This window comes from Schistocerca gregaria, chromosome 5 (genome assembly GCF_023897955.1).
Source record: "Schistocerca gregaria isolate iqSchGreg1 chromosome 5, iqSchGreg1.2, whole genome shotgun sequence".
Taxonomy (NCBI): domain Eukaryota; kingdom Metazoa; phylum Arthropoda; class Insecta; order Orthoptera; family Acrididae; genus Schistocerca; species Schistocerca gregaria.
Genome location: NC_064924.1, coordinates 576,160,587 through 576,185,772, shown reverse-complemented (window position 1 = coordinate 576,185,772; position 25,186 = coordinate 576,160,587). Strand labels below are relative to the sequence as shown.

The 25,186-nt window shown below is 42.4% G+C and overlaps 1 protein-coding gene across 1 annotated transcript in view; it reads right to left on the bottom strand.

Annotated features, from left to right (window-relative positions):
* The window catches only part of LOC126272248 (RNA-binding protein 8A), a 66,714-nt gene that overhangs the window by 33,465 nt on the left and 8,063 nt on the right, over positions 1–25,186 (bottom strand). The gene's annotated exons all lie outside the window — the stretch shown is intronic.

Sequence of the window (25,186 nt, the reverse complement as noted above, 5' to 3'; positions counted from 1 at the left end):
ACAGAGCATAACTTAATGATAGCTAACACTTGGTTTAAGAATCATGAAAGAAGGTTGTATACGTGGAAGAACCCTGGAGATACTAAAAGGTATCAGATAGATTATATAATGGTAAGACAGAGATTTAGGAACCAGGTTTTAAGTTGTAAGACATTTCCAGGGGCAGATGTGGACTCTGACCACAATCTATTGGTTATGACCTGTAGATTAAAACTGAAGAAACTGCAAAAATGTGGGAAATTAAGGAGATGGGACCTGGATAAACTGAAAGAACCAGAGGTTGTACAGAGTTTCAAAGAGAGCATAAGGGAACAATTGACAGGAATAGGGGAAAGAAATACAGTAGAAGAAGAATGGGTAGCTCTGAGGGATGTAGTAGTGAAGGCAGCAGAGGATAAAGTAGGTACAAAGACGAGGGCTGCTAGAAATCCTTGGGTAACAGAAGAAATATTGAATTTAATTGATGAAAGGAGAAAATATAAAAATGGAGTAAATGAAGCAGGCAAAAAGGAATACAAACGTCTCAAAAATGAGATCGATAAGAAGTGCAAAATGGCTAAACAGGGATGGCTAGAGGACAAATGTAAGGATGTAGAAGCTTATCTCACTAGGGGTAAGATAGATACTGCCTACAGAAAAATTAAAGAGACCTTTGGAGATAAGAGAACCACGTGTATGAATATCAAGAGCTCAGATGGCAGCCCAGTTCTAAGCAAAGAAGGGAAGGCAGAAAGGTGGAAGGAGTATATAGAAAGTTTATACAAGGGCGATGTACTTGAGGACAATATTATGGAAATAGAAGAAGATGTAGATGAAGACGAAATGGGAGATACGATACTGCGTGAAGAGTTTGACAGAGCACTGAAAGACCTGAGTCGAAACAAGGCCCCCGGAGTAGACAACATTCCATTAGAACTACTGACGGCCTTGGGAGAGCCAGTCATGACAAAACTCTACCAGCTGGTGAGCAAGATGTATGAGACAGGCGAAATACCCTCAGACTTCAAGAAGAATATAATAATTCCAATCCCAAACAAAGCAGGTGCTGACAGATGTGAAAATTACCGAACTATCAGTTTAATAAGCCACGGCTGCAAAATACTAACGCGAATTCTTTACAGACGAATGGAAAAACTGGTAGATGCAGACCTCAGGGAGGATCAGTTTGGATTCCGTCGAAATGTTGGAACACGTGAGGCAATACTGACCTTACGACTTATCTTAGAAGAAAGATTAAGGAAAGGCAAACCTACGTTTCTAGCATTTGTAGACTTAGAGAAAGCTTTTGACATTGTTGACTGGAATACTCTCTTTCAAATTCTAAAGGTGGCAGGGGTAAAATACAGGGAGCGAAAGGCTATTTATAATTTGTACAGAAACCAGATGGCAGTAATAAGAGTCGAGGGGCATGAAAGGGAAGCAGTGGTTGGGAAAGGAGTGAGACAGGGTTGTAGCCTCTCCCCGATGTTATTCAATCTGTATACTGAGCAATCAGTAAAGGAAACAAAAGAAAAATTTGGAGTAGGTATTAAAATTCATGGAGACGAAGTAAAAACTTTGAGGTTCGCCGATGACATTGTAATTCTGTCAGAGACAGCAAAGGACTTGGAAGAGCAGTTGAACGGAATGGACAGTGTCTTGAAAGGAGGATATAAGATGAACATTAACAAAAGCAAAACGAGGATAATGGAATGTAGTCAAATTAAATCGGGTGATGCTGAGGGAATTAGATTAGGAAATGAGACACTTAAAGTAGTAAAGGAGTTTTGCTATTTAGGAAGTAAAATAACTGATGATGGTCGAAGTAGAGAGGATATAAAATGTAGACTGGCAATGGCAAGGAAAGCGTTTCTGAAGAAGAGAAATTTGTTAACATCGAATATAGATTTATGTATCAGGAAGTCGTTTCTGAAAGTATTTGTTTGGAGTGTAGCCATGCATGGAAGTGAAACATGGACGATAACTAGTTTGGACAAGAAGAGAACAGAAGCTTTCGAAATGTGGTGCTACAGAAGAATACTGATGATAAGGTGGATAGATCACGTAACTAATAAGGAGGTATTGAATAGGATTGGGGAGAAGAGAAGTTTGTGGCACAACTTGACTAGAAGAAGGGATCGGTTGGTAGGACATGTTTTGAGGCATCAAGGGATCACAAATTTAGCATTGGAGGGCAGCGTGGAGGGTAAAAATCGTAGAGGGAGACCGAGAGATGAGTACACTAAGCAGATTCAGAAGGATGTAGGTTGCAGTAGGTACTGGGAGATGAAGCAGCTTGCACAGGATAGAGTAGCATGGAGAGCTGCATCAAACCAGTCTCAGGACTTAAGACAACAACAACAAACAACAATACTAGTGACCTGCTGTGGTCAGACAACTTGTCTGTCATAGCAGTAATTTTGATTATGGGCCACTGTATAGGGTCATGACAAAAATTCAGACCACTGAGTATCATCATTTTTTCATTTAAGAAACGATTTAAACATCACATGCCGGGAAAGTTCTCACGAGACACAAACTGTATGTGTTTCAAATTTAACTGGCGATCGGAGTGATATCTGATGGCAATGACAGGTGCTACCACCTACCGTGCCAATTGGTCTGCCCAACTGCAGTGCCAGTTTGCAGTGAGTTACAGCCACTTGCTAGCCACCAAAGTGCAGTGCTAGTAAGGAATGGTCCACCTGACCATGACAGCACTCAGCTGCAGTCACTCTCTGGCCACCACACATCATTGTTAGCCTGGTGCAAGCTACATTTTCTGTGTGACCTTTTCCTGCATTTTCCAACATTTAACGTTGCCACGAAGTACCATCTGCCATCCAACATCACCCTCTGCCATGAAACATTGTTATGAAGCACCCTCTAGTGCACATAGCCACAGAGCACACTTTGCCACACAACACTAGTACAAAGCACCCTAAATAACACGCACTATCAGTATGGTGCACTCTCCATCTCACAACATGGTACAAGGCACCCTCTGTCACGCAACATTGGTATGGAACACCCTCTGCCATGCAAAACTTGTTCAAAGTACTTCTGCCATGAAACACCATTATAAAAACACCCTCTGCCTCATAAAATTGGTAAGAAGCACCCTACACAATGTAGCATTGGTGCAAAGCACCCACTGTAACATAACATCGCTAAGGAGTACACTCTGACATGCAACATTGGTACAAAGCAACATTAGCCGCGTAATTTTGGTAAAAAACATTCTATGTCATGGAACATTTGTATGAACCTACCTCACTATATTCGTTATTAAACACCCTCTGACATGTAACTTCAATAAGATGGAAAATCTGTAACAACTTCAAAATGAAGCGCCTCTGCCTCGCAACACTGGTGTGAAGCACCCTTTGCCATTCAACACTGGCACTCAAGCACCCTCTGCAATCTAACATAGCTACAAAGCATCCTTTGGTACGCAACACTGATAATACAAAGCACCATCTACCACACAAAATCAGTATAGAGCACCCTCCGCCACAGTAAAATTTGTAAGAAGCATCCACTACCACACAAGATCACTATGGAGCATCCTTCCTTCACCATCTAACACAGATGTAAAGTACCCTCTACCACATAACATTGATACCAAGCACCTGCTGCCATGCAACACTGCTACGGAGCACTGCACGAGCAATTACAATAACAAGGACTTCTGCCATTCACTGCTAGATGGTAATGATATCATTTTCACAGCAGTTTTCATCATAGTTCAGCCAACGTGTGCAAATATTTGTAAGTTATATACAGAAAACTTATCTCATAAACAGTCATACTTATTAAATCATATCACAATCATTACAATAGTTCCTGAGATTAGCCCAAACATACAGACAGAACCAAAGCAGGGACTTCAATTTATATAGGTGTAGACTGATAGATAGATAATATGCTAATGTCGAATGTTGACCTTTTCCAAGTAGACAATGTATATAGCACCAACACAATGTTTTCAATTAATCTGTCAATTTGCACAGCTATGGAACGGACACAGTAAATTATTCAGGTTCCTGTACTGAACAATCGTCTTCAGATATCATAATAGAGTGGAATTTTGTTTTTAAGTTCTCCAGTTTTATGTTTTTCACAATTCTACAGCATAAATTCATAGCCCCAGTGAAAAACCCATTAGATCAATGCTGAAAATTCCCCAATTTTACGTTTATTCCAAGTAAGGTTTACCTCAATTCTAAGTTGTTACTCAATGTATCACTTGGTCTTGTACAATTTTCTTATTATTGACATTTGATGTGACTGAATGAGCTATAAGTGGCACAAAAGATAGATGATTCACATCACTGGTGGTGGTGAGGTTATAGAAATATTTTAGGTCATTGTGGAGAGGGGAGACGAGAGAGAGGCAATGCTGATGTAATCCACGGTGGTTGTTTGTAACCCAACATTTAACTTCACCACACAATTATGATGCAACTACTGCTGGGTTTCAGAGGTAATAGAAAAACAAGACAGTCAACGCAAAGTTTTCCAACCCAGCCAATACATTACGAAGGGGACCAGCCACCACCTTTTCTTGTGCCACATATAACTCAGTCTCATCTTCTTGGATGTAATTCTAGTGTACTGTATTGGGCAACAATATCAATCATCAAAACTTTTAAATTCAAGCACTGAGTCTCAAAAAATATGCTCGATCATAATTGAGGAAACACTGACCATTTCCGGCCAGTGAACTTTTATTGGCTGGTGACTCGTAAAGTCACTCAATAGTCTGTGCAGCTATCACACAACACTAACATATGTAAAATGAGCTCAGCTACTTGATGTGTGGAGAGGGGGAGTGGTTCTTCAATGAAGGGGGTACAGGTAGGAGTGAAAGTATTTTATGAGTGCTGACAATATATTTTTCACGCGGCTAAGGAGGGGAAGAAATCCAGTGTGCACTCCGTGTGCATTCTGGGAGGAGTCATTCCTGATGTGGAAAGGGTCCTTCCGGATGCCATGAAGAGCACAGGGTGCAGCCAGCTGCAGGTGGTGGCACATGTCGGCACTAATGACGTGTGTCGCTTTGGATCTGAGGAAATTCTCTCTGGATTCCAGCAGCTATCTGATTTGGTGAAGGCTGCCAGTCTTGCTTACGAGATGAAGGCAGAGCTCACCATCTGCAGCATCGTTGACAGAATCGACTGCGGACCTTTGGTGCAGAGCCGGGTGGAGGGTCTGAATCAGAGGCTCAGACGGTTTTGCGACCGTATTGGCTGCAGATTCCTTGACTTGCGCCATAGGGTGGTGGGGTTTCAGGTTCTGCTGAATAGGTCAGGAGTTCACTACACTCAGCTGGCAGCTACACGGGTAGCGGAGGCTGTGTGGCGTGGACTGGGCGGTTTTTTAGGTTAGAAGGCCTCGGGAAAGTGCGGGATGGGCTGCAATGTCAAAGGGTGCTTGGCAATTACAGGACGTGCTTGGATCAAGGAACAATCGGAATTATAGTTGTAAACTGTTGTAGTTGCGCTGGAAAAGTCCCTGAGCTTCAAGCGCTAATAGAAAGCACAGAAGCTGATATCGTTATAGGTACAGAAAGCTGGCTAAAGCCTGAAATAAGTTCTGCAGAAATTTTTACGAAGTCTCAGACGGTGTTCAGGAAAGATAGATTAGGCAGAATTGGTGGTGGAGTGTTTGTGTCTGTCAGTAGTGGTTTATCTTGTAGTGAAGTCGAAGTAGATACTCCGTGCGAATTGGTGTGGGTGGAGGTTATACTTAACAGCCGAATTAAGTTAATAATTGGCTCCTTCTACCGACCCCAAGACTCCTATGATACAGTTGCGGAACATTTCAGAGAAAGTTTGAGTCTCGTAACAAATAAATACCCCACTCATATGGTTATAGTTGGTGGGGACTTCAACCTACCCTTGGTATGTTGGCAAAAATACTTGTTCAAAACCGGTGGTAGGCAGAAAACGTCTTCCGAGATTGTCCTAAATGCTTTCTCCGAAAATTATTTCGAGCAGTTAGTCCACGAACCCACGCGAATTGTAAATGGTTGCGAAAACACACTTGTCCTCTTAGCCACAAACAATCCAGAGCTGATAGAGAGCATCATGACTGATACAGGGATTAGTGATCACAAGGTCATTGTAGCGAGGCTCAATACCATATCTTCCAAATCCATCAGAAACAAACGCAAAATAATTTTATTTAAAAAAGCGGATAAAGTGCCACTAGAAGCCTTCCTAAAAGACAATTTCCATTCCTTCCGAACTGATTATGCGAATGTAGACGAGATGTGGCTCAAATTCAAAGATATAGTAGCAACAGCAATTGAGATATTCATACCTCATAAATTGGTAAGAGATGGAACGGATCCCCCGTGGTACACAAAAAAGGTCCGAACGCTGTTGCAGAGGCAACGGAAAAAGCATGCGATGTTCAGAAGAACGCGAAATCCCAAAGATGGGCTAAAATTTACAGACGCGCGAAATTTGGCACGTACTTTGATGCGAGATGCCTTTAATAGGTTCCACAACGAAACATTGTCTCGAAATTTGGTAGAAAATCTGAAGAAATTCTGGTCATATGTAAAGTACACAAGCAGCAAGACGCAGTCAATACCTTCGCTGCGCAGTGCCGATGGTACTGTTATCGACGACTGTTCCGCTAAAGCGGAGTTATTGAACGCAGTTTTCCGAAATTCCTTCACCAGGGAAGACGAATGGAATATTCCAGAATTTGAAACACGAACATCTGCTAGCATGAGTTTCTTAGAAGTAGATACCTTAGGGGTTGCGAAGCAACTCAAATCGCTTGATACGGGTAAGTCTTCAGGTCCAGATTGTATACCGATTAGGTTCCTTTCAGATTACGCTGATACTATAGCTCCCTACTTAGCACTCATATACAACGGCTCGCTCACCGATAGATCTATACCTACAGATTGGAAATATGCGCAGGTCGCACCAATGTTCAAGAAGGGTAGTAGGAGTAATCCATTTAACTACAGACCTATATCATTGACGTCGGTTTGCAGTAGGGTTTTGGAGCATATACTGTGTTCAAACATTATGAATCACCTCGAAGGGAACGATCTATTGACACGTAATCAGCATGGCTTCAGAAAACATCACTCTTGTGCAACGCAGCTAGCTCTTTATTCGCACGAAGTAATGGCCGCTATCAACAGGGGATCTCAAGTTGATTCCGTATTTCTAGATTTCCGGAAAGCTTTTGACACTGTTCCTCATAAGCGACTTCTAATCAAGCTGCGGAGCTATGTGGTATCGTCTCAGTTGTGCGACTGGATTCGTGATTTCCTATCAGGAAGGTCGCAGTTCGTAGTAATAGACGGCAAATCATCAAGTGAAACTGAAGAGATATCAGGTGTTCCCCAGGGAAGCGTCCTGGGACCTCTACTGTTCCTGATCTATATAAATGACCTGGGTGACAATCTGAGCAGTTCTCTTAGACTGTTCGCAGATGATGCTGTAATTTACCGTCTAGTAAGGTCATCCGAAGACCAGTATCAGTTGCAAAGCGATTTAGAAAAGATTGCTGTATGGTGTGTCAGGTGGCAGTTGACGCTAAATAACGAAAAGTGTGAGATGATCCACATGAGTTCCAAAAGAAATCCGTTGGAATTCGATTACTCGATAAATAGTACAATTCTCAAGGCTGTCAATTCAACTAAGTACCTGGGTGTTAAAATTACGAACAACTTCAGTTGGAAGGACCACATAGATAATATTGTCGGGAAGGCGAGCCAAAGGTTGCGTTTCATTGGCAGGACACTTAGAAGATGCAACAAGTCCACTAAAGAGACAGCTTACACTACACTCGTTCGTCCTCTGTTAGAATATAGTGCGCGGTGTGGGATCCTTACCAGGTGGGATTGACGGAGGACATCGAAAGGGTGCAAAAAAGGGCAGCTCGTTTTGTATTATCGCGTTATAGGGGAGAGAGTGTGGCAGATATGATACACGAGTTGGGATGGAAGTCATTAAAGCATAGACGTTTTTCGTCGCGGCGAGACCTTTTTACGAAATTTCAGTCACCAACTTTCTCTTCCGAATGCGAAAATATTTTGTTGAGCCCAACCTACATAGGTAGGAATGATCATCAAAATAAAATAAGAGAAATCAGAGCTCGAACAGAAAGGTTTAGGTGTTCGTTTTTCCCGCTCGCTGTTCGGGAGTGGAATAGTAGAGAGATAGTATGATTGTGGTTCGATGAACCCTCTGCCAAGCACTTAAATGTGAATTGCAGAGTAGTCATGTAGATGTAGATGATGTGGTACGACAGAGATGTCACAAGGAAGTAAAGCAAGGGTTCTGCAAAAGCACATTTTAAAGACTTTTGTGTACAAATCTGACATGATACAGTTGCAACAAAACCACCCAAACTGTATATACTTTAAATCACACACTGTACACTGCAAAGATTGGCAGCAATGACAGACAGCATTAAACGAAACTCTAGCACCTCAGATCTCTCACGTTTTACATAGTAAACAGAAATTCACTGAGCCAACTGCTAATAAACTTGTAATGTCAACTGGGGAAGTAAACTCATTTTTTTCACATCTCTGTTTCTCTCATCAAGCATAAAAATAACACTTTAACTGTGGTGAACATATGAGATATGGCTCATAAGAAAAGCATTAAATAGTTTCAGCAATGGTGACAAAGTTCATCACTAAGCAGATACTTATGGTTTAACCGCTTAGCTGCTGAGATGTTTCTGATTTAATTCAAAATGCTTAAATTTTTTTATTTGGGCGAGTACAAATAGTGATCTCTCACAAACACATCTTTTGATCATATAATTTGTGGTCTTAGCATGTTAGAAAATAGCTTTGATTATCTTGTACCCAGATACCAATTTCAATTTTTTGACGAGTTTTTACTTGTTGTTCCACATCTAAGATATTTTAAAGAACTCATGAAATTAATTATCACGATTATTGCATAAACATTGTATTTTACATTTAATTTCCTTCACTTAGACAGATTTACCACAAAGTATTGGAGACGATTGCGATTTTTAATCATGTATGCCAAAAATGTGATTTTGCTACATTTTCCTCAATTCTGCATTTTTGTAAGTCTGGATCACACAAAAGTGTAAAATAGGGGTTTCACTGTATCACAAATCTGTATAGTTGGGCTGATGAGGGGGGTAGCAGTAACTGGAAAAATTGATATTCAGAAATGGTAGTTTCTGAGAAATTTAATGCATCCCTGAATATAAAGTAACACCTCTGTGCTTATTGTCATTGGGGGCTGAAATACCATGTTGAGTACGTCAGATGTTGCAATAATAATACTCTAAGTGACCTCGTTGAAAGCCTACAAACAACTATATCCCACTTTGGATCTTATCCAATACAGTGGATGAGGATTTGTCTTCTGCTTATGACCCACTTAACCAGTATCTTGTTCTAAATGACCAATTTTCTTATTAAGAAGAGCTGCAATCAGAGAATCAGTATTTTATCCTAGGTGAGATATACTATATCATTTATATGTTACCCTTTAAGGATAATTAAGGCAAAGTAAAAGCATCTTTCCATTAATCAATGAGCCTTAAATTACTGAAGTAGGATACATTTAGCAGTGTAGTGTAGTGTGTTTTCTGTTCTTTTTCAGTGTTTCTCTATTCTGGATTTGTATCAGTGTAGCACCAGTTCTTCCATTTTTGATGACAGGTGGTACTATCAGTGTGACTATATAGGTTTCTAAATGCAACAACACTTATTCTTGCAGAGTTTGCCTCCAGATCTTTCTTTTAAATTCATATTTCTTTCTGGCAATCTAGCTGCCTATCTATAGAACAATATAAGCTGTGTTTCACTGAAATAATAATAAACCAGAGACAGAACCACTGCATACCAACTAGGAACACAGGTTTTTCAGACTTTTACAGATTTGAGAGACTCAGTGTATCCTTATAAAACTGAATAGAAAACAAGCAACACAGCGAGCATGCTGCACTCAAAGAAGAACTAAGATTGGCCAACAACTAGCCTCTATCAACTGACTCATTGGAACACCAATCCAAAGTAATTTTAATCAAAGTGTACCTAACATGAACCTGAAATTGTAGCCTTTGTCGCTATATGAGGCCATTCATTCAGCAGGGTCTAACTCAACACATTTCATTGGCATGCCCACAACCATGTGCTGAAAACTATTCAAATGAGTGGCACTGAACATGATTTAGAGGTATGTGGCCTATAAAGAATTTTCCACTGTGTTCATACGTACTTTATTGTTGACGTTCTGTAATACAGTGAGTGTAATGTTCTCCCTGGTCTGGCCTTAGCTGCAAGAGACAGTGGTCATTTGAGTGGATTTTGTTCGTTTGTGTGTGTGTGTGTGTGTGTGTGTGTGTGTGTGTGTGTGTGTGTGTGTGTGTGTGTGTGTGTGTCCTCTTAAGGATTCAGATTCAATAGTTTGACTATAATCTCGTTTATGTACCCATCAACTCCTCAAAGCCTCCGCTGTATGGTAAGTAGTTATCTTTATTCACTCTATTGTTTCCACTTCAGTTCTTTCTGTTATTGTATTAATTCAGCTGCATGAAAGAGGGGGAAGGAAAGTATTCACCCTGCAATCAGCTTGATATATCTGTGAAATACAAGCATGTTTCACAGTTGCTCCACAGGTCACATGGAAGTATCAAGCCTCTCAGATTCCTTGTATCCTGCTCTGTCTTCGGTCTCCGATATTATTTCTTTCTATTCTGCATAAAACAACAACAACAACACATCATAACATTGTCACGATGCCATTGCAACAATAGAGAACATCACATACCCAGTACATTACATCTGATACTTCAATTAGCTATTAACATCATAATTTTATATTACAGTTAATAGATTCTTTTATATTGTAGAGTGGGTGAGCAAATAACTAGTATGGACTGTCTGTCTGAATGCTTGTTCAGGTAGATCCCTTACAGTTTGTAAAAGCTTATTAAATAATTTAAATTTCATGAGTTCATAACACTTAAATGACAACGACAGTGTGAGGTATGGAATATAAATGCATCTACTGCTTTTGTACTGCAACAATGTACATTTTCTCTGTTTACTGTTTCTGGTAACTTATTCTTTGTATAAATTAAAACATATTATATAATGTGAACCAATAATTGTCCTAATAGCTTTCTTCTAGAGTACTAACATGTGACGCACACAACTGGAGTTTTCCCACAAAATAATACTGTAAGATATTATGCTTTGGAAACATCAAAAATAGCAGTAAATCATCTCAACACTTACATTACTCTAGATAACATACCAACAACATATTTTATCTGTTGGCCCCAAGATAATTACCATCTAAACATGTCTCCTAAAACTTAACAGAATTTGGACCATCTGACAATGCCTTATGTTTTAGAGTAAAAACTGCCTGCAGGGTTTTATTTTCATTCAGCACAAACCTATCTGCTTTAAACCGATAAGATGCTAAAGCAATTGTCTTTTTAACACATGTTTTAAGGCTACCTATGTCAGTACTACTGCAAAGGAAAGTTCTGTCGGCATATAGTACAAGGTATTTCTTTGCAAACACAGAAAACTTGCTCAAAGTTTTGCAGGTATGTTTTAATAGTTTAAAGCTGTCATCTCTCATTTTTTTCTGAAGTGTTGTAGGGTCCACACAGTCCAAGGACTTGCTTCAATCACAAAAATAAAAAGGACTTGAGCAGAGTCTCTCTCTTTAAACACTTGAAGGAGGTATTTGACTACATACTCTATGGCATTAACAATTGATACTTTTCCCTAAAACCATATTGTGCTCCGTTAATTTTTCCTAGATTTTCAAGTTAGCCTTGAGCACTACTTTGTCTTTGATAATGTGAAACACAGCTCTTCTACTGCAAGCTCTTTAGTCTCCGTATTTTGAGCACTGGCAGCATGTGCCAAAACAACAACAAAGTCCAGTAAACATAGGCTCCAAAGTGTATACCTAAAGGGTTATGAGCACTTGTTCATCTTTGTTATTGTGAAACACCTCTTTCACTGAAAAAGTGCTCACAGCTCTTAAGGTATGCATTTTAGAGCCCATGTTTACTAAACTTTTCTTGCTTCGAAGAATCATTCCTGTCTTATCCCAGAGTACTGACAATTTCTCCTGGGACAACCTCTACATCTAAGGGAAATTTTACTGATGAACATGAACTGTGTACGGTAATTCCAGCATATAAAAATGGAGATACAGATTCTCAAGCTTCAGGCCAGTTTCCTTAGTCCTAGCTTTTTCTCAACTATTGTATTGGATGTTTTGTGTGTGTGTGGAGGGGGCGAAGGGGGAGTGTAGTGCATGAGCGTGCGCCTGCAGTATTTGTTGTAGCATTACAGCCAGTAACTCTCAAGACAAAGTGGATTTTGAAAAGCTCTTTATTTTTTTACTATTTGCCCTGAAATGCTGCAGGGCCCACAGTTTTTTTTATCTGAATGGTTGAAAACGACATATCATGCAACGAAACCTAAAAAGCCACTCTAACTGTCATTTTGTTTCACTTTATTTCTTCCGCACAATTACCTCATTCACAACAGATTTTGAGACCAACTGCTGAATATTTGGGTTTTGGCATGAAAGAGTTTCTCATGGAAAATGTGCAGAAGGTTTGCCCAGCACTGTTAGCTTTGAAAAACAGCAACACACAAAGATTTGCCCAACTGGACCTCAAGTGGGCTCTCATGCAGAAGGTTTTTAAATATTTTTAGTTATCACTATTAATGTTGTTGTTGTTGTTGTTGTTGTTGTGGTCTTCAGTCCTAACACTAGTTTAAAGCAGCTCTCAACATTAGTCCATTCTGTGCAAGCCACTTCAACTCTGCATAACTACTGCAATCTACACCTATTTTAACCTTTTCACCATAGTCAAGCCCTGGATTCCCCTACAATTTTTACCTCTCACACTCCATCAGGTACTTTACTAATGGTAAAATGTTTGTTGAATTTTGTTTTTTTCCACGATGTTTCCCTCCAGCGGCAATAATATTTTGTTCAAATTTGATGTCATTCTGAGCTGTGATTCTCTTTATACAGCATTTTCAAACTAGAACTTTAATAACGGGCACCCTGTATTATTTCATGCCAGATTAAATCTACAAAAGGCAGAACAGACACATATTGAATATTGAAGTGGATTGTTTTTGCAGATAAGGATGATGTGCTTAAATATACTGGAAAATAATATTGAGCAAAGGTTAACCAAAAACCTTGACATGGAAAATATAGTAACAAATAAGGATTCTGATTACAATCTAGTTAGTTAGTTGGTTGCATGTTCCATTGATCAACCGCACAGTATGGTAGTTGTTATGATGTGGAACGTGACAAGTGCACAAGCAATGCATATAGTTAAAGATTAATATTTCTATTATTTACCCCATGCCCTTAAATGACATAAAATTTGTATACTATATTTGTAGATTTATTTATTCCAATTCAAGAATTCATCTATGGTAGAGGAGTTGTCAAGGAGAAATGATTTCAATTTATTATTGAAGCTATTACTGCTGTCTGTCAGACATTTTATTTCATCTGGTAATTTGTTGAAAATTTTTATAGCAGCATATTTTACCCCTTTCTGTGCCAAAGATAGGTTGAGTAGAGGGTAGTGTAAGTCTTTTTTTTTATTATAATCATTAAACTGGTCCATGTTGTTAACAAATTTCATTAGTGAGTAAATGTACTGTGAGGCTGTTGTAATAATTCCCAATTTTTTAAAAAGATGCCTAGAAGATGTGCAACTATGAAGCCCACACATTATTCTAACCACTTTCTTTTGAGCAGTGAATACTTTTTGTCTAAATGTTGAGTTACCCCAAAACATTATTCCGCATGACACCAGAGAGTGAAAGTATGAAGGTATGTTAGCTTACTAATCTCTATATCCTCAAAATTGGCAATTATTGTGATTGCAAAAGTTGCTGAACCTAGTCACTTTAGAAGAAGCAAAATATGAATTTTCCAATTAAGATTCTCATTTATATGTACACCCAAAAACTTAGTATGCTGTACTCTGCCTACTGACTGATTGAAGGAACTGTACTTTTTGCAGAAGAAAATTGGATGTACTGTGTTTTTTCAAAGTTTAGAGCAAGCCCATTTGCAGAAAGACCTTATTTGTATCATTTACAATTGGAGTTTCTTTTACTGGATTAATAATGACCTAAAACCAAAATACAGCCATTCTGTGACCGGTGACATTAAGATGTTCTTATTCTATTCACAAACATATGCTGAGTGACTGACGATGCAATATTATTATTGTTATTATTATTATTATTATTATTACTATTACTATTTTAAAAGAAGCAGTTAAATGTTCAAAATTATTTGTTCCAACAGTCTTCTGTATGAGTGACTAACGTATGTCAGGGGATTCAGTGATGTGTGTCACTAATTTTTTTATGCTTGAGTGAAAACCTTTGGGTTTTATTTCCTATGATAAATTTTCACACTTGGAATAGTATCTTTTTTTGTCTAAATGTCACATCTTTTATGTCAGACTGAAACAAACTCATCTAGAAACATCTACTGTCCACGACACTTAGTTGACACACTGCCTCGTCTATCATTTCCCAACATTTGGTGTCATGGAGTGTGATACAGAAGTAGCCTTCAGGTGATATTAATCTTCGTATTGACCTCGTCAGTATGTTGAGTAACAGCTATTGTGAATGTAAAATGCTTGCATTCTGTGACTAGGCCTATACTCACATCACAAAAGATAGGTCTACTGGGCTTTTGCTCATCACTTACCTACAGAAACATCCTATTGCAATATTACATAGGTTGTTTGTGCCACACTTAATCTTGGCACTGGTAATAAATATAGTATTCTGGGACCAATACGATTTCATCAACTTGGAGTGTCATTGGAAATGGTTGATACAAATTTGATACAACAACGTCCATCACAACTGTGATTAGATGTGGTGATAAACTAATTATGATACAAAAGCCTCTGCAGCAGCTGGTACACACATTCTCAATTATATCCACTTAAAGTACATTTTAGCTCCTTGGGTTCTAAGCATACAAAAGAGCATTTAACTGAACAATGGACAGGCAAAAACTAGTAGCAGCAAGCGAACAGTAACCTATTGATTTTCAAAACCACAAGGTCTGCATGATTTTAGATTGACTGCAGTGGCAGTTATTATTTGTCAAACTGTTGTTGAAACTGTTTCTTAGATCATTTTCTCTTGTTCTTAATTTTGTTTCCTTACCTTGGCAACAGATGTGTTTTTCTTCTCACCCTGCTGGTTTCCTCAGTCCCAACCCCCACCCCCTCCCCCATTTTCTCATGTATGTACCTTCTGTGGATCATGGAACTCAATGGATCCACTTCTATCACTCACAGGGCTAGTCAAACACTAGACAATCTTTCATGAGTACACTCTTTGTAATTTCCTCGCAGTTTATGGCTCCACTACAGTTTAATGAAACCAGCAATCATCACCTTCCATACGTTTCCTGCCACAATATATTACTAACCACTCAAGTAAACTGTCAAGCCAGTGCCGCTGTGGTAGTGCTATTGTGTTGTATGTTCACATCCAACACTGGACAACCACTAAAAAGTGAAGAAGTACCCACTCAGTTCTCCAAGCTCGGCAGTTATAAGAAAACCAGAAAGCAGGTGCCTCACACTTGGTACTGTGACAACTTTTTAAGGATATTTCAAATAAATGTCTACATACAGTACAACAAAAACATAATTAGGAATGAATCAATACACATGGAGTGTAAGACATTCTGTAAAATCTGGAGTCAGGCCTGGCATGCATGCCACAATAACAGGGGTAAATTTCCATTTCTCAGCACTTATTAGGTAGTTGCATGCTTATATCACCAGAAAAACAGAAAGAGATTCAAGTGAAACATTACTGAATTAGCTTTCCAAAACTCCTATTAATCAATTAACTAGATCAGTTCCTCAAGAGTACATTCATGAGCACATGAATGACACGGCCATTAAGGGCAGAGTACAACCTCAGATATAGGAAGGAAATCATCTGTATCCTATTTAAAGGAACCTGTCTTGCATTTGCCAGAAGTGATTTAGGCAGCCCACAGACATCCCCATGTCACCACAAACTACACACTTGCATTGTAATGTCCTTTTCTACAAACCAGTGGCTAAATACATTGCCCAGAAGATTACTTAAAAACCATTCAATGACCTAGCCTAGAATACTGCCTATGTGTGTAGGACCCATACAAAATAGGATAACGGGATATTCAATGATGTTGGTTACATAGCAAATATCATAAAAACTCTGACAAGTAGCCAAGAATCACTTAATGGGAATATCTACTCAACAGGTGAATTTTTAGATATAAGTTAGTAACTTTACAATTATTAAAAGTAAGACTGAATTATGTCCTGTAAAGAGACCTTTTGTTAAACTGAAAAGTTCCACATCATAATGAAGTGTCATATTCATGATCTATGGAACAAGTATTAACCTAATCTACAGTAATCTGCATATAACAGCACGAATGGTCACAGGTTTGTCTGACACATTGGAGAGTGTCAGACACTGAAGGAACTGAAATGGCAGACACTTAAGTTAGACACAAACTTTCCCAAGAATGCCTGCTTGTAAAGTTTCAAGAAATAGCTTTAATTGATGATACTAGGATATACTACAACCCACAGTGTATCATTCATTCCTATAGGTATCATTAGGCCAATTACAGCACACAGGTCTATTTAAATAGTCATTCTTCCTGAATGGAACAGGGAGAAGCCCTAATAATTGGTACATTCTGCCATACACTTCACTGTGGTTCAAAAAGCAAGGATGTAGATGTAGCTGTAGATGCATGATGCCGCATACAACATAATATTCACCTGATACCCAATATTTCAGTAGACACATTGCTGCAGATTACAATAGCAGTTGTATGGTTGGTTTGTGGGGGTTAAAGGGACCTGACTGCTACAGTCATCGGTCCCTTTTTCCATATACTAAAAACACCCACAGAGGATAAAAACAATCAACAGACGATAAGACGGACGACACAGAACAAGAGAAACGTAGACAAAGACCAGACAAGACAAACTAAAATCACACAGAGTGTGACGGTGGTTGGCCGACCATACAAACAAAAAGGGAAAAGCCAACCACCGAGAAACACATGAAAAAAGAAAAAAAACCAGACAAATCGTAGGCCATAGGCCAGAATCAACACAAAAACACACACTTACATTAAGCGATAAAATCCCCCTGCCTGAATAAAACGCAGAACTATGTCCGCTATGGAAGCGTCGTCAGATAAAAGCGCAGAGAGCGTATCAGGCAGGGCCAAAGTCTGCCTGAGCACAGTTAAAAGGGCGCACTCCAACAGAATATGGACCACCGTCAAGGACGCCCCACAACGACAAAGAGGGGGATCCTCATGACACAGTAAATAACTGTGCGTGAGTTGGGTGTGGCCAATGCGGAGCCAACAAAGGACGACTGATTCCCTGCGGTTGGCTCGTATGGATGACCGCCACACAGTAGTCGTCTCCTTGATACGGCAGAGTTTGTTTGGCACAGGCAGGTTGCGCCAATCAGTGTCCCATAAATCGAAAACTTTGCAGCGTAATAGTGCCTGCAAATCAGTCGCCGGGAGGCCAATCTCCAGAGATGGTGCACTAGTGGCCTCTTTCGCCAGGCGGTCAACAGTTTCATTTCCGGGTATCCCAACATGGCCCGAGGTCCAAACGAAGACCACAGATCTGCCGCAACGGGCAAGAGTATGCAGGGACTCCTGGATAGCCATCATCAGACGAGAACGAGGGAAACACTGGTCGAGAGCTCGTAAACCGCTCAGGGAATCGCTACAGATAACGAAGGATTCACCTGAGCAGGAGTGGATATACTCTAGGGCACGAAAGATGGCGACCAGCTCAGCAGTGTAAACACTGCAGCCAGCCGGCAACGAACATTGTTCAGAATGGCCCCTCGAGTTAGCGCATAACCGACACGACCAGCAACCATCGAACCGTCGGTATAGACAACGCCAGAGCCCTGATATGTGGCCAGGATGGAATGAAAGCGGCGTCGGAAGGCCACCGGAGGGACTGAGTCCTTCGGGCCCTGTGCCAAGTCGAGCCGAAGGCAAGGGTGAGGCACACACCATGGATGTGTACGCAGAGGGGCCCGGAAAGGAGGTGGTACAGGGAAACACTCAAGCCCGTAGAGAAGCTGTTTGACGCGTACGGCGATCGGACAACCCGACCGGGGCCGACGTTCTGGCAGACGGACAACTGACTGCGGGAACAGGACACGATAATTTGGATGCCCGGGCGAGCTAAAAACATGGGCAGAATAAGCAGCCAGTAATTGTTGGCGTCGTAACCGCAGTGGAGGGACACCTGCTTCCACAAGTATGCTGTCCACAGGGCTGGTCCGGAAGGCACCAGTGGCAAGGCGTATCCCACTGTGGAGGATTGGGTCCAGCAGCCGCAACGCAGATGGGGATGCTGAGCCATAAGCCAGACTCCCATAGTCCAGACGGGACTGGATCAACACCTGGTAAAGCCGTAGTAGAGTAGATCGGTCGGCGCCCCACCCAGTGTGGCTCAGGCATCGCATAGCGTTTAGATGCCGCCAACACGCCTGTTTAAGCTGCCGAATATGAGGCAGCCAAGACAACCGGGCATCAAAAACCACCCCCAAAAACCTATGTGACTCCACCACTGAAAGAAGCTCGCCGTCAAGATAAAGCCGCGGCTCCGGGTGAACAGTGCGTCGCCGGCAGAAATGCATAATGCAGGTCTTGGCTGCCGAAAACTGAAAACCATGCGCTACAGCCCAAGACTGCGCCTTGTGGACTGTGCCCTGTAGCTGACGTTCAGCAGCTGCAATGCCAATAGAGCTGTAGTAAAGGCAGAAGTCGTCAGCATACAGCGAAGCGGAGACAGAATTTCCCACGGCCGCAGCGAGCCCGTTAATGGCTATTAAAAACAGACAGACACTTAGAACAGAACCCTGTGGCACACCGTTCTCCTGGACTTGGAAGGAACTATATGAGGCCGCGACGTGCACCCGGAAGGTACGATACGACAGAAAATTGTGGATATAGAAAGGGCAGAGGGCCCCGAAGGCCCCATCCATGAAGCGTAGAAAGGATGAGATGACGCCATGTCGTATCATACGCCTTCCGCATGTCGAAAAAGACAGCGACGAGATGCTGACAGCGCGCAAAGGCAGTACGGATGGCCGACTCCAGGCTCACCAGATTGTCGGCGGCGGAGCGGCCTTTACGGAACCCACCCTGAGACGGAGCCAGAAGGCCCCGAGACTCCAGTACCCAATTCAAGCGCTGGCTCACCATCCGTTCAAGCAACTTGCAAAGAACGTTGGTGAGGCTAATGGGACGGTAGCTGTCCATCTCCAAAGGGTTCTTCCCCGGTTTCAGAATGGGGAAAACAAGACTTTCCCGCCATTGCGACGGAAACTCACCCTCGACCCAAATGCGGTTGTAAAGGTCGAGGAGGTGTCGCTGGCAGTCCACTGAAAGGTGTTTCAGCATCTGAGAGTGGATGCTATCTGGGCCAGGAGCGGTATCAGGACAAGTGGTGAGGGCACTGTGGAATTCCCACTCACTGAATGGAACATTGTACAATTCAGGATGGTGGGTGCGAAAAGAAAGACTCCGACGTTCTATCCGCTCTTTAATGGAGCGGAAGCCCAAGGGGTAGTTGGCAGATGCGGAATTCAGAGCAAAGTGCTCTGCCAAGCGGTTTGCAGTGACGTCGGGGTCAGTACAAACTGCTCCATTCAGTGAGAGCGCAGGGACGCTCACAGGCGTCCGATAGCCATAGAGGCGGCGAATCTTGGCCCAGACCTGCGATGGAGTGACATGGAGGCCAATGGTGGATACATACCGCTCCCAGCACTCCTGCTTGTGTTGGCGAATAATGCGGCGGGCTCGCGCACGCAGCCGTTTGAAGGCGATAAGGTGTTCAATTGAGGGATGTCGCTTGTAACGCTGGAGTGCCCGCCGGCGAGCTTTAATCGCTTCAGCGATCTCAGGCGACCACCAAGGCACAGTCCGCCGCCGAGGGGACCCAGAAGAACAGGGAATGGCAGATTCGGCGGCAGTAACGATGCCGGTGGTGACCGATTGAACCACTGCATCAATGTCATCGTTAGAGAGAGGCTCAATAGCGGCAGTGATAAGTTGGTGGAGCTCAGCTAGATGGTGGAAGAAACCGCTGCAGTTCCACTGGAGGATGGTGTTGTCCATGGCTGAGAAAGGCATGATAGGACTGGGAAGGGAGATTACGCCGCTGGGTCACCTGCTGCCTCCGATTTAGCACCTGTGATAGTGCTTTCCATGGCGTCTGATGGACCGGCGAGATCGAGGTCCTCAGCAGACGCCAGAATCTCCACCGCATCCTCAGACGCAGAGCTGGAAGGTTGCGGTGGGATGGCTGCCACCGCGAGTTCCTTGGGCTGAGAGCTCTTCTTGGGTTTCTCATGCCGTTCCTTGGGTCGCACCGACTGGGAGGGCTTCACCGATTCCGTCTTCGGGACGGAGGAGGATCGTGAAGCCCTACAACCAGCTGATTGCGGGCACTTACGCCACTGTCGGTCGTCAGCCTTCTCGCTGGCGGAAACCTGGGAAGGGAGGGACCCAAGGGACCCCTTGCGAGCGTGAGAAGCCGAAGAAGTTGGACACTTCTCCGGCTTAAAAGTGGGGATGGATGTCCCCGATGGGTGGGATGGTGTTGCTCCTGAGGTAGGTGGCGTAGGAGCAACCCGGTGGGTAGAGCCCCCCAGTGGCGAGGGGGCAGGAGGAGTTGTACTACTCGTCGATCCGGCCACAGTTTGAGAAACAGATGGGGCTAGCACAGGTGTTGTAGCAGCAGCGTAGGAAGATGTCATTCTCACAGGATGGAGTCAGTCGTATTTCCTTTTGGCCTCAGTATAGGTTAGTCGGTCCAGAGTCTTGTATTCCATGATTTTACGCTCTTTCTGGAAAATTTGGCAGTCTGGCGAGCAAGGTGAATGGTGCTCCCTGCAGTTGACACAGATGGGAGGCGGGGCACATGGAGTATTGGGATGTGATGGGCGTCCGCAATCTCGACATGTGAGGCTGGAAGTGTAGCGAGAAGACATATGGCCGAACTTCCAGCACTTAAAGCATCGCATCGGGGGAGGGATATAGGGCTTAACGTCATATCGGTAGACCATCACCTTGACCTTTTCCGGTAAGGTATCCCCTTCGAAGGCCAAGATGAAGGCACCGGTAGCAATCTGATTTTCCTTCGGACCCCGATGAACACACCGGACGAAATGTACACCTCGACGCTCTAAATTGGCACGCAGCTCTTCATCAGACTGCAAAAGAAGATCCCTATGGTAAATAACTCCCTGGACCATATTTAAACTCTTATGGAGTGTGTTCGTAACGGCAACATCCCCCAACTTGTCACAAGCGAGTAACCGTCGTGACTGGGCAGAGGATGCCGTTTGTATCAGGACTGACCCAGAGCGCATTTTTGACAAGCCCTCCACCTCCCCAAACTTGTCCTCTAAATGCTAGACGAAGAACTGAGGCGTTGTGGAGAGAAAAGACTCCCCATCAGCCCTCGTACAAACTAAGAAGCAGGGCGAATAACTGCTACTGCCATCCTGAGACTTACGTTCCTCCCACGGCGTGGCCAGGGAGGGGCACGTTTTCGGATCGTACTTCTGAGCGTTAAACTGAGCCCGAGAACGCTTAGAGACTGCTGGCGGCTGGCCACCAGTGAGAGACGATGTACCACGCTTCATTGCGGGTCATCCGCCCTGATGCCACCTACTCCGACCAAGAGCCCTCCCCACAGGCGCCACCCAGCCACGGCAAGAGCCACCTGGCAGGATGGCCGTTGCCGGGAGTCCCGATACCCCAGGAGGATAGGCATCTACTCCTTGGCATACGTGGGGAGTTAACGGCGCAGGCATCAGTAGAACGATCCCTGTGTTGTCAGGGGGCTACAACCAACAGGGTACATGGCGGCCCCACCACAATGGACTGGCTACCGTGCTGGATGTTAGGTAACATGTGGTCCATGGTCGCCGTCGGTGCAGAAAGAGGCACTGCACAGTGCAAGGTGTTATCTGCACGCAGAAAAAGAGTCATGCCCAAGAGATAGAGAGCGGACAGGACTGCAGTTCAACGGTGTATAAGCTGGCGAAAGGTCTGATTGCAAGATGGACACAACGTACCAAGTAGGGCGCCCTTCCCCAATCGGCTCGCTCTTCGGAAAATTTTGAGAGATGGAGGTCAAACCCAACAGGGGACCATCATATAAGTCCGAAAAGTTTGAGACTCCTTTTAGTCGCCTCTTACGACAGGCAGGAATACCGTGGGACTATTCTAACCCCCGAACCCGCAGAGGGAGGCAGTTGTATGAACCACAGTGCAGAACTGATTCAGTGTTAGGCAACAACTACTTGTGAACAGCCAAACCACCCACAAGCATCAACTAACAATGATGTATAGAAGTTATGCCCCACATGTACATGTCTGATCATCATACATGACATGGCACAGATATTAGCATGGTCCTAACAACACAGCCACTGAATGTTTGAAGCAGCGGAAAGGTTGCCTAAATGAATGAGGAGGGCTGATGATGGTACAAAAACCACATAGGATGTAGCATCACACTTTCCAACAAGGCACAATATTAGTGCTGGTGAGAGGTGTTAAAACTGTGTGTGTGTGTGTGTTTACGAGAGATGAAATTAAGTGACCAATATGTGTGTTATTGTCTTTCACTGGTTAATTGTACAAGAACCAATCTCTTAATATGTGCATTCGTAGTTTGCTTATATCATTCTGCAGGTGACCTGTAAAGTGGGAAAATCAATACAAAATCCCATTCCTTCCAAAGTCATCAAAATATTTGAGACATTCTCCAAGGACATGGAGATGGTCATTTGTCCCATTCATCTACATCTATGTCTATAATCTGCAAACCACTGTGGGTGGATGGCAGACAGTACTTCCCATTGTACCACCTACTAGGGTTTCTTCCTGTTCCATTCACGTATGGAGCATGGGAAGAATGATTATCTGAATGACTCTGTGCAGACAGTAATTATTCTAATCCCATCATCGAGGTCCCTTGTGAGCGATGTGTAGAGGGTTGTAGTACATCCCCTAGGGTAATCATTAAAAGCTGGTCATTGAAACTTTGTTAATAGACTTTCTCAGGATAGTTTATGTCTGTCTTCAAGAGTCTACTATTTCAGTTCCTTCAGTATCTCTGTGACATTCTCCTAGGGATTAAACAAAACCCATGACCATTTGTGCTGCCCTTCTCTGTATAACTTCATTATCCCCTGTTAGTCCTATCTAGTACAGATCCCACACACTTGAGCAATATTCAAAGATGGGTTGCACGTGTGATTTGTACGCAATCTCTTTTGTAGACTGATTTCACTTCCCCAGTACGCTACCAATAAACTGAAGTCTACCACCTGCTTCATCCGCAACTGAACCTATGTGAGCATTCCATTTCATATCCCCACAAAGCATTGAACCCAGGCATTTCTATGAGTTGGCTGATTCCACCAAAGACTCATTCATAATATAGTCATAGGATACTACAGTTTTTGGTTTTGTGAAGTGCAAAATTTTACATATCTCAACATTTGGAGCAAGATGCCAATCTCTGTGCCATGTTGAAATCTTATCAAGCTCTGACTGAATATTTACGCAGTTCTGTCAGATAGTACGTCATTATAGATAACTCCATCATCTGAAAAAAGCCTGACTTTATTATTAATATCGCCTGCAATCTACAACATGAGCAGCAAGGGTCCCAACACACCCTCAGTTACTTCTACATTTGACACTGACTTTCCATCAGAGAAAACCTTCTGTGTCCTCCCAACCCGAGTGTCCTAAATCCAGTCACAAATTTCACTTGATTCCCCATATGACTGTACTTTTGACAATAAGCACAGGTGTGATACCAGGTCAAATGCCTTTGGAAATTAAGAAACACTGCATCTACCTGGCTGCCTTAATCCAAAGTTTTCTGTATGTTATCTGAGAAAAGTGCAAGTTGGGTTTCAAATGATTGATATTTTCGAAGTCCTTGCTCGTTTCCACTGAAGAGATCATTCTGTTCAAGATACCTCATTATCTTTGAGCTCAGAATATATTCTAAGACTCTACAACAAATCGATATCAAGGATATTAGATGCTAGTTTTGTGCATCACTTCTACTAAACTCCTTGTAGATGGGTGTGATCTGTGCCTTTTCCAACAATTGGGGAGGGATCTATGATAAGATTATAGCAAGAAGAGAGGCTAACTCAGTACAGAATCTGACAGGAATTCCACTGGGGCCTGGAGCTTTTGTTCAATTTTAACGATTTCAGCTGTTTCTCAACACCACTGACTTACTTATTTCATTAATCTCTTCATTGGTATGAGGATTAAACTGGGGCAAGTCTCCTGGGTTATCCTTTGTAAAGGAACAATTAAAAATGGAGTTAAGCATTTCAGATTTTGCTTTGCTACCCTCAGTTTCAGTTCCTGTATCAATCACTAGGGACTGAACACTAACTTTGGTGCAACTAACAGCTTATACATACGTCCAGAATTTCTTTGGACTTTGCGAAATGTCATTTGACAATATGCTACTATGGTAGTCACTGAAGGCATCACACATTGCTCTCTTGACAACCAAACGTGTTTCATTCAGCATCTCTCTATCTACAGTGCTACGCTTTGTTTTACACCTATCATTGAGTAATCTCTGTTTCTTTAGAAGTTTCTTTACCGTGGAGGTTCTGTCCCATTATGAACTGTTGTACTCGGTAATATCTGTCCAGTGGATGATCAACTATTCTTTTAAACTTGAGCCAGAGTTCCTATACGTTCTCTTGATCTGTGCTGAAAGTTTCAAGTAACTCATTGAGATAGATATGACGTAGCTAATTATTTTTATCTAGTCTACTGAACATACATATATTTCTGCTTGTTTTAGTTGTCCTTTGTACTTTGGTTATCATTGCTGCCATAATCACATCGTGGTCACTGATAGCAGTTTCGATGTGAACATCCTCAAAGAGGTCAGGTTTATTTGTTGCCTTTAGATCCAATATATATCCATCATGAGTAGGGTTCCTATTTCACTGAGTGAGATGTGTATGCCCTGGACCCCTTAAAACAAATATTTGAGATTT